The sequence below is a fragment of the Aethalodelphis obliquidens genome, unplaced genomic scaffold (genome assembly GCF_003676395.1).
Source record: "Aethalodelphis obliquidens isolate GAN/ISIS:26980383/991018 unplaced genomic scaffold, ASM367639v1 scaffold5, whole genome shotgun sequence".
Lineage (NCBI taxonomy): Eukaryota > Metazoa > Chordata > Mammalia > Artiodactyla > Delphinidae > Aethalodelphis > Aethalodelphis obliquidens.
In genome coordinates this window covers 35,263,083-35,275,599 of record NW_020837949.1, presented here as the reverse complement: position 1 = coordinate 35,275,599, position 12,517 = coordinate 35,263,083, and the positions used below count along the sequence as shown (strand labels likewise).

Below are 12,517 nucleotides of genomic sequence, written 5' to 3'. Positions count from 1 at the left end.
TATGCAGTGGTATCTTTTGTCCAATTACAGTGTACTTTTTTTCCTTAATTTTACCTGTAGGGGTCACTGGTGTCACAGGGCAATCTTCCTCTCTGTTTAGGTTTTGATGGGTAATTACCTGCTGACAGGTAATGTGTTAGAGGAATAAGGTAATATATTCTTACAATTTACTATTCAGTAAGGAATTCATTAACATAAAGATTATGACCTAGAATATACCCTTGGGAAACTTTCATGTTGATATGCTTTTATTTGGAAGGTGAGTCACTATGTTTGCTAGTGGAAAATAGTTGACAGAAACTTCATTTTTAACTTAGTTCTTATTGGATATAACTGTGGGGTTCAGTCAAATGACAATGAACCAAGAAAAAATTTATTTAAAATTTAAAAATTATTTTAAAAATTCATTTAAAATTTATTAAACACATATATCTTTGAATGTCATAAGAGGTATGATTGTCATAAGAAAAATGCATTATGTAAACCTAGTTAATAGAACTAACTTTACACATTTTACTGGATATGTTAGTAAATTCTAAATAGTAGCCTTCATTTCATTCAGGTAGTTAATATATTAGTGGCCATAAGAGATGCTTTCCATGAATTATTTAGTTGAGATGGTGACAATAAACCTTTGCATTTCACAGTCTAACACAAACTAAATTTTTGTATTCATATAATTCTTATATATATGGTATTTACCTAAGTATCAAATGTTGATTTTTGAATAACAAGTTTCTAGTTGGTGAAAATGGCCCAATTAGACTTATTATTGATTTTGCTTCTTTTCTTTGACCAAATGTTAAGATACCGACGTTAGAGACAAATTGAACTAAGTCCAATTTTCTTCCTTTTCTAGAACAAAAAAATGATGTCAGCCAGAGACACCTTAAATGTAGAAAGTCTCCACCCAACTCCTGACTGGGGAGACGTGTCATTCACAGGCAATTCTATCTCAGCTGTGTTGGTCAGAGAACAGTACAGGGAATCCATTGCTGCTATGTTTGTCTTCGGTGGGGAAAAATAATAAATGTAACCAAAAGAATAAAGGATGTTTAGTAATTTTCCACTAAAGTTTAGATTGGCAATATAGTCAGTTCAGAGAATTTTTTATAAACCTGATTTTGTTTTCTTCAAAGCCCAAATTGGCAATGAGACCATTCTAAATCTATCAGATAATTGTGTAACTCTATTATGGTTAGGACTGGGCCTATTAGGTTTTTGCAAAATTAAAATAGGATTTTAAGAGTTAATTTTTTAATTCCTTGGAAATTTCTTCATAACCTTTCTCTGTTTCACAATGAAAGGCAAACACTATCTTGAAGTTGAAATGCAGGTGAATTAATTCTGAAAAAAAAATAAATGTATTTGTACTAGAACTGCAAATGTTTGACAGAAATTGGAAAGTGGCTCTTGAAGAAACTCTCAGCAGGAGAACCATAATTAGTTTTAAGATTTACTTCTAGTGGCTTCTCAGACCAACGGGACTTTGTTTGCTGTAACATCTTAAAGTATCTAGGGGACATTCAGGCTTCAAATATCAAGGGATATTATGTCTTACTCTAGTTCAAAAAGCTATGTGAAAATATGCTCATACTGTAAAAATCATAGAAAAAGTTCCCAAATAGAAGCCATTTAACTTGACGTTAGTTCTCCTTACTTGGAATAGATAATATATTTAGACTTTTCATAATCTTAAAAGTAATCTTTGTATAATTGTTTTTTATGCTATGGATTTGTATATTTATTTTGAGAAAAAGAAAACATATCCTCTTCCACTCTTTTTTGTAGTATGTCTTCTGGTTTTGGATATGAGATATAAAAATACACACAATGGAAATTAATATCAATTTTTTAGTTTACATAAGCAGTGATGGTAAAATAAATTATCCTTTTAATTTCACATATAAAATTTGTTCTGAAAGCTGGATTTGGTAAATTTTTCACCTCGCTGGTAAAGGAACATAAAGCACATATAAAAGTATAAAATATGGTCTTTTTCTCAATGAACTAACAGTTGAGAAGAAATGAACATAAGGGAAAAATAATATAGTATGTGCTAAATGAATAGAAATATTAAATAAAAATAGGTATTTACTAAGAGACGGAAGATATTCATATTTGTGACCACCATCATGAACAAAAATTACATGTGAAAATATATAGGCACAAAGTCAAGCCACAGAGAGTCCATGACTTCTCAAAACTGTTGATCATATACTTATCAATTTAGCTCTCTTATTCTGTAAGTGAGGAAACAGAGGACCGAAATAGTAAGTGACTTGTCCAGCACACACAAAAAATTAATAATAGAGTGTGCTGTTAGAATTATGAAGATAGAAGAAAACGGTGGCAGCAAACCTGAATCTTTTCATGTCTATAGTGATAGCCCTGCCCTCCTTTCCTCCACTCTGTGCCTTGTTACTAAAATGTGTTCCAAAAATGCCTTTGAACTGTCACTGATTTGTTTAAAGACCTCTTCAAGGCTCCATGAGATATGAACTTAAGGCTGCCTTCCTGCCTTTCCTCTCACTGCTCTTCCCTCTCTTATACAAAGTAAATATAAGCTAACCTATTCTCCAAACACATTCTGAACATTGTGCCTTTGTGCACATGGTCCTTTCACCCTGTAAGCCTTCCCTCTTATCTCTTCAACTGCAAGCATATCCATTCTATGTTCAGCTCAAAAACCACCTCTGGGGTTTTCCTTCATCTCTTCCAGTTGAAATTAATCTCCCCCATATTTAGCCTATTATACCTCTGTGGTATATATCCATTGCTCCCAAAAAACTGAAAGTTCATTGAAGACTGAGACCTTCAATCTAGCATATTTGCATCATCTGCAATACATTGAATAACTTACACATAGCCACAGAGAAGTAGCAATGACAGAGCAGTTCATTAGTAATAACAATAAACATATTTAAAATAGTTAACATTTATTAGGCACTTACCCAGTGAGGGTAGGCACTAACCTAAGTGTTATAGATGAAGTCAGAATTTGAAGGCAGGCAGTTGATCCTTGTTTTTAGAAGTGTGGGCTCTGGGGTCAGCTGCTCGGGATTGAATCCTGATTCTACCACTTAACAGCTGAGTGATCTCTCTGTGCCTCAGGGATTTATCTATAAAATGAAAATATTGATAACATCTAACTCATGGGTTTTTTAATAGATTAAATTAGATAATTAATTAATAGATTAAATTAGATAATTCATGTTATCAAGGTTTGTTCTAAATTAGATAATTCATGTTATCGAGTTTGTTCTAAGTATTTGTTGAGTTAAATTAATTCAACCCTCTTAGGTAAAACACTTCTTACTTTCTCACCTCCTATCAAAATCCTGTTCTAGCTTTAAGAACCTGTCCGTGAGCTAACTTCTCCGTGAAATCATTCCCAGTGCCACCAGGATTATTTTCACAGAGTTGTATACTTGTAACCTTATATAGCAGCTGACTATAAAGTTACTTCAGGGGACTTCCCTGGTGGCGCAGTGGTTGAGAGTCCGCCTGCCGATGCAGGGGACACGGACTCATGCCCCAGTCCGGGAAGATCCCACATGCCGCGGAGCGGCTGGGCCCGTGAGCCATGGCCGCTGAGCCTGCGCGTCCGGACCCTGCTCTGCAATGGGAGAGGCCACAACAGTGAGAGACCCGTGTACCGCAAAAAAAAAAAAAAAAAAGTTACTTCAGGAAATAGTTATGGTCAACTATAGTTGCAATAATGTAAGAAATTGCTATAGAGTGATCAACTTTTTCTCATTATAAAAAACATTATTGTCTAAACTCTTGTGTTTTGAATTCAGTCTTTCTACTGACTTGCCTAAGTTATTCTAAAAACTCTTCTTGTGGTAGGTAGGATACTCTGAAAAACCTGAGTGGGAATATACAAAACTCTATACTTTGTCACAACTACAGCAGAATTTTAATTTATAAATTGGAAGGAAAAAATCTCTCACGGTACCCAGGTAGCATTAACATATCAAAGATGAAGTGTTTACTCAATACTCTAGTAAAATCCCAATTTAATTCAATCTTTTCCCATGCAGGAATTGTTTTGGTATCTGAGGAACCATACTCAATTTTCTAGGTAATATTAAGGCATGTTTTTGATGAGGTAATCCATAAAAATGTATTTTCCTATAATGAAAAGTAAATATATACCAGGCATTTTCCCTGAATAAGATGAAAGGGATTTTACAATTGTCAGGACTTGATAGCTTATTAGTTCAGCCATGCTCCATGATGTGGTTCAGGAGAGTGGCACAAATAATCAGCAGTGAGGTTGCAATGAAGTATTTTGATGTTGCTAGATTTGGTGATGCCTTTTGAAACTGAAACATAAGAGTAATCTAAGTCAATCATTGGCTAATGTGGTTTTTAGCACTGAAATAATTTTTCATCTCTTTTCTCTAGTTATTTAATGAGAATAATCTATATAATATTAGGTATTAGTTCATATTTTAGTGAGATCATACTTTAGTTGCACCATAGCAAACACAAATCTTCCTTGACTCAGTCCTAAATCTTGTGAGATTGTGTGTGTGTATATATATATATTTGTGTGTATACATATACACATATATATATTTAATGTCTGAGATCACTTGACTTGTAAAATACTCATAGTGGCAAAGACAGAAAGAAAAAAGAGGAGAGTTGGATGTAAAATGAAAGTGGAAAAGATAAAGCCTAAAAATCCAAAAGCTGAGTTTTCTCTCAGGTTTCTCAATGAAATTGTTTTCTCTTGCACAGGCCACTTTCAGTTTCCCTGCTACAAGTGTGAGGAATATGAGAAAAATAATGTCAATTACTTCAAATTCATGTACCTGGATTTCATGACAAAAGGGTGTTTGATTCCACCAGTAATTCAGACATATACCTTTCAAGCCCTAGAGAATCCGTGGATCACAATGAAACAAGCGTTTTATCAAGTGTCTAAGAGCCCCTAATAATAGGTCATTTCCTTCTCTTTCAAACATAATGATTTTCAAATATAAGCTCTACATGTTTTGCAATCCATAAAAGGACATGTAGTGGTATGATTTATGGATACATCATAAATATTTGAGAAGTTAATTTCACATATCATCTTTGATCTAATTCTAAATTCTTATTAATTTTAGGATACTCTTAGCACCTGTCAAAGAGAATAAGAGACAACACACTCAACCACTGTCTCTTACTACTGTTAAAATTGGCATTGATCAATTAAGCCTTCTAAACAGATTCTTTCTTTGGAGTAAACTGGGCTATAAGGTAATCCTAAATATACAGTATTGAAACAGAGACAGCCAGTGCACCTAATGTCTTCATATCCCTTTAATATCCTTTTTAGCTTATACACAGGGCTGAATTTCTCTCCCTCTTAATTCTCACTCCTGCCATTTCCTAGGATATGACACATACAAAATTACAATAACTAAAAACATTTGACAATGTGACTCAAGGCATGTTAATTTTTTTAATTAATTTTTATTGGAGTATATTTGCTTTACAGTGTTGTGTTAGTTTCTGCTGTACAGAAGACATGTTCCATTTGAAACCATGGATTAAAGTGGTCTCTCCTTTTCATGAATAAACTAAAACCTAAAATGTAACTTTAACAAGCTCCAGACCTAAGGAGAATACAGACATATCATATCCTCCCTACTAAAAATAGCACAAAACAACCAGCTGACTTTGCAATTGACAGAATTTGCAGTATTTCTATTTTCCCCATAGTACAGAAGCCCCCACTTCTGGTAATATTATTAGGCTCCACGTGTGAGGATCAAGAAGCCAGGTGAAGACAATGATGAACAGAGTTGAGACAGGGAGAAATAAACTCAGAGAAGGAGAGAGACAATGAATTTATAAACAAAAATTCTAAAACACATGAAGGAATCAAATACCAAATACAGCTAAAACCAAACCAAGAATTGGCACACTCACTTCAAACTAATGGGATATTCCACTAAAGATTTTAAATATCTACATTTAAGATACTCAAAGTGATAAATGGAGGAATAACTTTTATTTTTTAAATGGGAAGGAATTATTTTTTTATTGAAGTATACTTGATTTACAATATTGTGTTAGTTTCAGGTGTATGGAATTATTTTTTTAAAGAAGAAAAATATGGCTAGGTATGAAAAAGAACAAATTCTATATATTTAAATAAAAGTCATCGTTATTGAAATGAAAAATAATTCTATATTAAACAAAGTAGAAGAGAGAACTAGTAAATTGGAAAGATAATTCAAGAAATTAAGAATGAAGGACAGAGAACAAGGAGAGAAAAATATAAAATAGAAACTCAAAATGACATGGTAAAAATAAGTCCAAATGTATTAGCTGATCGAAATACCATGAATGGCTCAAACTCCTCTATTAAAGGACAGACTATAGGTTGAATTTTTTTAAATATAGCTATAAGTTTCTGGCAAGAGATACGATAAAGTTATGAGGAAAGCTATGTTATGTCAATATTAATCATGAGAAAACTAGTGCAGCAATATTAATATCTGATGGCATATAATTTAAGATGAATATTAATAAGAATATCATGTATAATAATAAAGGACAAATTCACTAAGAAGTGGTAACAATGAGCTTATTTGCAGCTAAGAATTAAGAGTCTTAAATATTTAAAGCAAAACTGACACAATTACAAGAAGAAATGGATAGTTTCATAATATTAGGAGATTTCAAGTAATGGTAGTCAAAGCACACTAAATATTAGTTAGAATACAGGTTTTTTATTAATTAATTTTTATTGGAGTATAGTTGATTTACAGTGTTGTGTTAGTTTCTGCTGAACAGCAAAGTGAATCTGTTATACATATACATTTATCCACTCTTTTTTAGATTCTATTCCCATTTAGATCGTTACAGAGTATTGAGTAGAATTCCCTGTGCTATAAAGTAGGTTCTTATTAGTTATCTATTTTATATATATAGTAGTGTGTATATGTCAATCCCAATCTCCCAATTTATCCCTCCCTGCCTTTTCCCCCTTGGTAACCATAAGTTTGTTTTCTACATCTGTGACTCTATTTCTGTTTTGTAAATAGGTTAAATGAATGTATTTTTATAGATTCCACAGGTAAGCAGTATCATATGATATTTGTCTCTCTCTGTCTAACTTACTTCACTCAGTATGACAATTTCTAGGTTCATCCATGTCACTGCAAATGGAATTATTTCATTCTTTTTATGGCTGAGTAATATTCCATCATATATATGTACCACATCTTCTTTATCCATTCCTGTCGATGGACATTTAGTTTGCTTCCATGTCCTGGCTATTGTAAATAATGCTACAATGAACATTGGGGTACATGTATCTTTTCAAATTATGGTTTTCTCTGGATATATGCCCAGGAGTGGGATTGTTGGATCATATGGTAGCTCTATTTTTAGGTTTTTGTGGAAACTCCATACTGTTCTCCATAGTGGCTGTACCAATTTACATTCCCACTAACAGTGCAGGAGGGTTCCCTTTCTCCACACCCTCTCCGGCATTTATTGTTTGTAGATATTTTGATGATGGCCATTCTGACTGACGTGAGGTGATACCTCATTGTAGTTTTGATTTACATTTCTTTAATAATTAGTGATGTTGAGTAGCTTTTCATGTGCCTGTTGTCCATCTATATGTCCTTTTTGGAGAAATGTCTATTTAGGTCTTCCGCGCATTTTTGGATTGGGTTGTTTGTTTTTTTGATATTGAGCTGCATGAGCTGTTTGTATATTTTGGAGATTAATCCCTTGTCAGTTGCTTGATTTGCAAATATTTTCTCCCATTCTGTGGGTTGTCTTTTCATTCTGTTTATGGTTTCCTTTGCTGTGCAAAAGCTTTTACTTTTTGTTAGGTCCCATTTGTTTGTTTTTGTTTTTATTTCCATTTCTCTAGGAGGTGGGTCAAAAAGGATCTTGCTGTGATTTATGTCAAAGAGTGTTCTTCCTTCGTTTTCCTCTAAGAGTTTTATAGTGTCCAGTCTTACATTTAGGTCTTTAATCCATTTTGAGTTTATTTTTGTGTATGGTGTTAGGGAGTGTTCTAATTTCATTCTTTTACATGGAGCTGTCTAGTTTTCCCAGCACCACTTATTGAAGAGACTGTCTTTCCTCCATTGTATATTCTTGCCTCCTTTGCCATAGAGTAGGTGACCACAGGTGCGTGGGATTACCTCTGGACTTAGAATATAGTTTTGAACAACAGACTTATGAAGCATGACCTGATAAATACATAAAGAACTCTGTACCCCCCAAAAGAATGAATACATAGAATAATAATTACATTGACAGTGCAGTGGATCACAAAGGAAGTATTATCACATTTCAAATAATTGGCAGTCAACCACATTCTATGACAATAGTCTAATGTAATTTGTACCAATTATTAAAGATCATAACAAATTAAATGTCCTGTTAAATAACTCATGTGTTAAATTACAGTGGGAATTATAGAGGGAAACAGGAAATAAAAGGGAATAAAAATGTTTAAAATGTTATATATATGTATTCACACATATATTTTTGAGTTACAGGTAATTATCTCAAAATCAATTCAATGTAGTTAAAAATATTTGGTTTATTTTATAGTATTATATGAGCTTTTTTAAGGGAAAGGATTAAAAATAAATAAGACATACATTTACCTCAAGAAGACAAGAAAAAGAAAATAGAAGCAAGTGAATTAAAAATAATACCAACTAGTTGTATTAATGATAGAATTTGGCAAGATGCATAAAAGAACATACAAAAATCAATACTGTTCTTATACATTATTGGCATAATGACCAAAATATCAAACTAATAACTAGTAGGACTAATGAGAAACTTTGGCAAAATAGTTGAATAAGTGACAAATAAAAATCAAGTGTTACGAAATATCAATAATTTCCCTAAAGAAAATATAATAGGAAAAAGTGATTCATTCAAAATAGTAACAAAATCCATGAGGTACTTAGGAGTATATCTGATAGTAAATATGCAATGTATTCATGGAGAATATTATAAATCATAATTGAAAGAACAAAAAATGAATAAGAAATATACTATTCTCATGGGTGGAAAGACTCAATATTTTTAAATGTCAGTTCTCAAATTAATGTACCCATTCAGTAAAATTCCATTAAAAATCAAGTTTTTTCATGAAACTTGGTAAGCTGATCCTACAATTCATATGGAACAGCAAGGGGCCAAGAGTTACAGAGTTTTAAAGAAAAATGTATAGGAACTTGCCTCACCTAATATCAAGATCTACTATAAATCTACAGAAATTTGGGCCATGTAGATCTACAAAAGGAAAAAGAGAAACAGAAATATATCCATAAATATATGACAATTGGCACGTTAGAGATACACATTACAAATTCCATATTCCCACCTACCCTTCGAGAACCTACAAACATTTCCGTTACAGTGAGTCCCTCTATCACCCTGTGCCTCCAGTTACGGGGAAACAATGGATTGCATGTAGAACGAACAACTGTATAAATTTCTGTCTTCTAAGAGTTTAGAACTGAGATCCAGGTATCTCTAAGCAGTTAACCTTTGGACATATATAATCAGGATGCAAGATTGCCATTGGAAAATTCTACTTCAGGGACCATGCATCTTGAGTAAGTTGAAAGAGAAAATCCACTAGCAAAAAACAGAAAAATAAAGTAGACTCAGAAAAGGGAAAAAAAGATGGGAAAACAGGAAAGTCGGGAGAGATTCCGTTTCTGATGGCTTTTCATGACCTGGCTTCTGTCCCTACTGATGCCTGTTTTCACATCTAGCCCTGGGGTAGTGGTCTTGTTTCCTTAAGATATGTTTTTTTCTGTGTGTTTTGTTTTGTTTTGCTTAAACTACTTTGAAAGGTTTTGGTTATGTCCAACCAAAGGGCTTTGAGTAATGCACATTGACTATTATCAAAATTCCCTTGTCCCTAACAATTAAAAATGATAATATGCAACTTTATAAAATATCATGAGCTCTACACCTTCAGTGATAGAACAGCTTTATAGGTACATAAAAGTGACCCCAGTGACATTTTTTAAATGAACAAAGAGTACATAGAGAAAGACCACTATTTAAAAACTGTTCTTCTACACCCTGTAAGTGTAGGGCTGGGTTGAAGTCACCAGAGGCACAACACTTTTAGGGCGACTATGCTAGCCTTTTGCCATTCATTCAGTATGAACATATTTTGTGGTCTTAAATTATGGTAGTAGTTCTTTGGATAAGGTTCCAGTGCACATATCCCTTAAGCAGAAGTGAAGGGAATGCTGATTCATCGTCATTCACAGTGTCAGCACAGCACACCTGTGTGAAGTGAGGCCAAAAGTAATGGTTATTGCAAAGGCCAAAACTAGATGGAGTGACACTGGTTCTGCCTTAAAATGTCCTTGTCTCTTATTGAAATCTTGGCTCATTTGTTTATATTTTAATTTATTTTTGCTACTGAAATACTATTAGCTTGTCTCATGATTGTTAAATGCCAGTAATATGTAGCTTAATTTCCAAAAATATTTGTTTCTCTTACAAATGATGAGCAGCATGTACACTCATAATACAGCTTCCAGAAACATAACGCCATTATAATTTTGAGTAACACACAGTGGCTTCCACAACTTTTGCTAAAGGTTCTTCCATGTTGTTCCACTTTGACTATCCTGGATGGTGGAAGTATCATGTCCTGTGCCCTCTGAATAGGCTATAAGCTATAGTATCAGGTTCCACAAAGTTACAGTTATCCAGTGTCAGTAATGTAAATGACTTCTTTCTAATGGATTTTGACCAGCACATTCTTTACAAAATGTCCCTACTTTTTAAAAAAATCATTGCCCTCTGCAATACTGAATCTGCAAAAATGTTGCTCTTCTTTACTTAGGCTGACCAGGGACTGGTACATCTGAGCTATATTCTACAACCCTAAGGACAAGAATTCTGCCGGTAGGTTATAGATGGCATTCATATTGGAAGTTTCCCCTTTTATTCTTGTGACACAGAGTGATATACACCTGCTGGCTAAAATATTTTCTTGGACTTTTAGGCTGACCTTAGCATTTTTCATCCAAATCATTTTACTTTTGAAAGTGAAAGGAGTGCTATTAATAATTACACTGGGACATCAGGCATAAATAAATACTATACCAGTCACATCAAGATGTATTCTCATTGTAGTTATTATGTCTGTAAAACGCCAGTTGTAATGAGGCATTTGGAGGGTTTTATTCTGATCTCCTTGATACCTAAAATTATTATGCAAAAAAGATGGCACATTTATGAAATATAAGAAGCAAAGTGCTTACAGGACCAAACATTCCTTTCTTTGTGCCACTTCTGTGCTTAGATCTTACCTCTATTGTTCAACTGGTCACAAGATATTGCAATTACTGGTCTCTAACTCCTTCGCTATACTCAAGCTAGGCAAGATTTGGGACTAGTGCAATGTTTGTGTCCTGGAAGGAAGTCAAAGTGTATTTTTTGAGGTCATTTGAATAAATTGAAAAGAACAGAATACTTTTAGGAGCTTTCTTTTTTTAGGAGCATTAATAAAGATAGGATTATCTGTGCAAGATATAGTGGTATACTCATATCTCATAGTATGTAATGTACTTATATATTAGTATAGCACCATGCAGCATGCTAACATATAACTGCAATTTGTAAGATAACTTAGTATATCTGAACTGAAGGAACAACATGGTACAGAGTTTAAGAGGCTCAGCTCTGGGGAAAGACTGGTGGAGTCTGAATCTAGACTAGCATGTGACCTTGGGAAAACCAGCCTTTGTGCATCTATCTGTAAAATGGGAAAGTAATAACACTTCTCTCATGAAGTCATAAAACATAAATGAGTTTTTCACATAAAGAGTTTAAAACAGTGCCCAATTATTGTAAACACTCAAAAGTTGGCAATTATGTTTTTATAACAATAATAATTATTACAACTACTATTATTATTATTAAAGGTTGAACCTCACATGCATAGATCAATAAAGATACAGATGTAGCTGTTATACTCAAAGATTCAGGCTGCAACTGGTTTCCTTACTTATTCACATAATGAAAAATCAACATGTTGCACTTAAATATTAATTTAAGCATGGGAGTAAGATCATGTAGGCCAAAGAATTTATATGGGAGAAGACAACTGACTTAAATTGAAGTCTATATGCCTGATCCCAAATATTAAAGACTATGAAATAAATATGAAGGACATTTATAATCTCTTATCTCATTTTCCTTTCCAACTTTCAAAGTGTAGAAATGTATTTAAAATATACCCACTCATATCTGTGAAGGTAGGAAATAAATTATCCTTTCTTTAACCTTTATTCTCTTTCTTAGGCAGGACTGAGAAGTGAGAAACACAGGGAAAGTTTATGTGCATAATAAAAAATGACAATTGAATTTTCCCAAAGATTTATGGGTTAACTGGGAAGAGACACTTAATGTGTAGTAACAAAATATCAATATCATTTGTAGAATGTATGTGTAAAAATGATTTACATGTGTGATATATTCATAAATACCCCAC

General features: G+C 33.3%; 1 long non-coding RNA gene across 1 annotated transcript in view; it reads left to right on the top strand.

Moving 5' to 3' along the window:
* LOC113618198 (uncharacterized) overlaps positions 1–12,517 on the top strand; it is a 632,034-nt gene that overhangs the window by 601,575 nt on the left and 17,942 nt on the right. The window contains exon 11 of the long non-coding RNA XR_003431920.1: positions 10,865–10,926. This is a non-coding gene — a long non-coding RNA (uncharacterized LOC113618198). The remainder of the gene's footprint in view (positions 1–10,864; positions 10,927–12,517) is intronic.